General features: G+C 49.7%; 1 protein-coding gene across 1 annotated transcript in view; it reads left to right on the top strand.

Annotated features, from left to right (window-relative positions):
• LOC125035062 (CUGBP Elav-like family member 4) overlaps window positions 1–2500 on the top strand; it is a 620541-nt gene that overhangs the window by 217248 nt on the left and 400793 nt on the right.

The following is a 2500-nucleotide window of genomic DNA, read 5'->3' on the forward strand; positions in this document are numbered from 1 at the left end:
CCATTCCTTTTACCCAGAAAGGGAGAAGAGAAGGGAGGGGAAAGGAGGAGGGAAGAGAATGAGGAGAGATCCTCATTCTTTTCCCTCCTCCTTTCCCCTCCCTTCCCTTCTCCCTTTCACATTTTACATCCCCCTCTCGCCCCCCCCCCCCTTTTCCCCAACTTACCCCCCCACTACCCACTCTCCCCCCTTTCCCCAACTTCCCCCACTCTCCCCACTTCCCCCCGACTCCCCTCCCCTTTCCCCCAACTTCCCTCCACTTTCCCCCAACTCCCCCCCCCCCCTTTTCCTCTCTGTCACAGGGCTGAGCATCACCTCGTGAGATAACAGATAACTGTTATCATAATGCCGCAGTCAGAACCCGTTGAGATTGATTTTCGGTCGTGAGTTATAGGGTCATTTCGACAAGCGATGGGGGGAGGAGGAGGGGGGGGGGCGGAAGGGGGGAGGGACGGAAGGGGGGGAAGGTAGTGGAGAGGGAGGGGGAGTTGGGAAAGGGAGGAGGTGAGGAGGAAGGGAGGAGTTGGAGGTAGAGTGAGAGGAGGAAGGAGATGAAGAGGAAGAAGAAGAAGAAAAAAAAAGAAAAAAGAAAAGTAAATGAAGGAGATGAAGAGCGAAATAGCAGAGACAAGGAACAAGGGGTAAGGAGAAGGGGGAAGGGGAGGGGAGAGGGAGATGGGGGGAGGTCTAGCAGGGTGGAAGGGAAGGGGGAGGGGGAAGGGGGGAGGAGGAGGAGGGTATAGTCCAAGTAGGATGATCCTTGAGAGACATATCACCGGCACTTGGGCGTTGGCGTGAGAGAGAAGACGGAGTTGAGATAGATAGATAGATAGTTTAATAGATAGTTTAAGAGAAGAGGCGAAGGAGGGAGGAACGATAGATGCCGGACGGAAATAAAGAGTTAGATGGTATTAATAGATGGGAAAGGGGGAATTGTATGTATGTATATATTCAGGAATAACGGTATGCATATAGATAGACGGATAAACAGACAGGATAGAGGGATCGAGATATATATATGGATAGATAGATATAGAGTCAGGTACAGAGAGAAAGAGGGAGAGGGAGGAGAGGGAGAGGGAGAGGAAGGGGAGAGAGAGAGGGAGAGGGAGGAGAGAGAGGGAGGGGAGAGAGAGAGGGAGAGGGAGGGGAGAGAGAGAGGGAGAGGGAGGGGAGAGAGAGAGGGAGAGGGAGGGGAGAGAGAGAGGGAGAGGGAGGAGAGAGAGAGAGGGAGAGGAGAGGGAGAGGGAGACCATTTCGCTTTTCGAGTCAAATACGACGCAGTCATCGCCATGAAAAAGTACCTTGAGAAATAACAGAGGTGCGTAATGCGTGGCTCATATTCTTAAGCCGAGGTTACTGAATATAAGTAGTTCATAAATTCAAGACGGAAGGAGGCTTTTACTTAAAAAGAAAATCAATGATTATCTTCCAGCTGGCGCACCGAGAAAACGAGTACTTTAATTGGTTTTCCTCTCTCCTATTTACCTTCTTTAGCCGTTTTTCTTTCTTCCTCTTCCGTTCCGTTTTCTGTTTTATCTCCTTACGTTTTGATTAATGATTAAATTTTCTTGTGAATCTACGTGGAATTGCAAGATTCTTTTTTTTTTTTTTTTTTTTTTTTTTTTTGACCAAGTTCTTTTTCTAGCTGTGCGTGGGGTATAAATACTTATTTTTAATCCGGTTATGAGTGCTCATTCTAGATTTCTCCCTTTACTCTGCTTACATCTCCCCTATTCCTTCATCTTCATCACTCAATGAATTAACAACTTATGTACCATTCACACATTTATCACGAATATGAGGCAATGCTTCGGGGCAAGTCGAACACTCTTCCCTCCTTTCCCCCTCCCTCCCTCCCTCCCTCCCTCCCTCCCTCCCTCCCTCCCTCCCTCCCTCCCTCCTTTCCCCCTCCCTCCCTCCTTCCCTCCCTCCCTCCCTCCCTCCCTCCCTCCCTCCCTCCCTCCCTCCCCCACAGCCACACACCAACGGACCCCAAATTAACGTTGAATGTAAATACATACATTTGACTCTCTTCCCTCGCTGATCACGGCCGGTTCAGCAGAGAGAGAGAGAAAGGCAAATAAAAGTAGACTTTCCTCGGTCGCGGCCTCCGTTTCCTACCCAAATGACTGTACTCAAAGTAAGCAGTTGTACTCAAGCCTTCGCGAGAGTACTTACTTTACTTACTTACTAACTTACCTACTTACCCTCGGCGTTCCGTTCGGCTCGCTGCGCGGCGTCGTCTCGGGCTCCTTGCCGGATGCTGGGGCGCTAGATGTGTCGGGGATGGATGCTCGGTCGAAGGAAGGAGGTTTTTGTCCAATTGGGGTGTGTTTTTTTCTCTTTATTTCACTCTCTCTCTCTCTCTCTCTCTCTCTCTCTCTCTCTATCTATCTCTCTCTCTCTCTCTCTCTCTCTCTCTCTCTCTCTCTCTCTCTCTCTTTCTCTTCCTCTCTTTTCCCTCTCTCACTTTCTCTCTTCCTCCCTCGCTCTCTTT

This window comes from Penaeus chinensis, chromosome 19 (genome assembly GCF_019202785.1).
Source record: "Penaeus chinensis breed Huanghai No. 1 chromosome 19, ASM1920278v2, whole genome shotgun sequence".
NCBI lineage: Eukaryota > Metazoa > Arthropoda > Malacostraca > Decapoda > Penaeidae > Penaeus > Penaeus chinensis.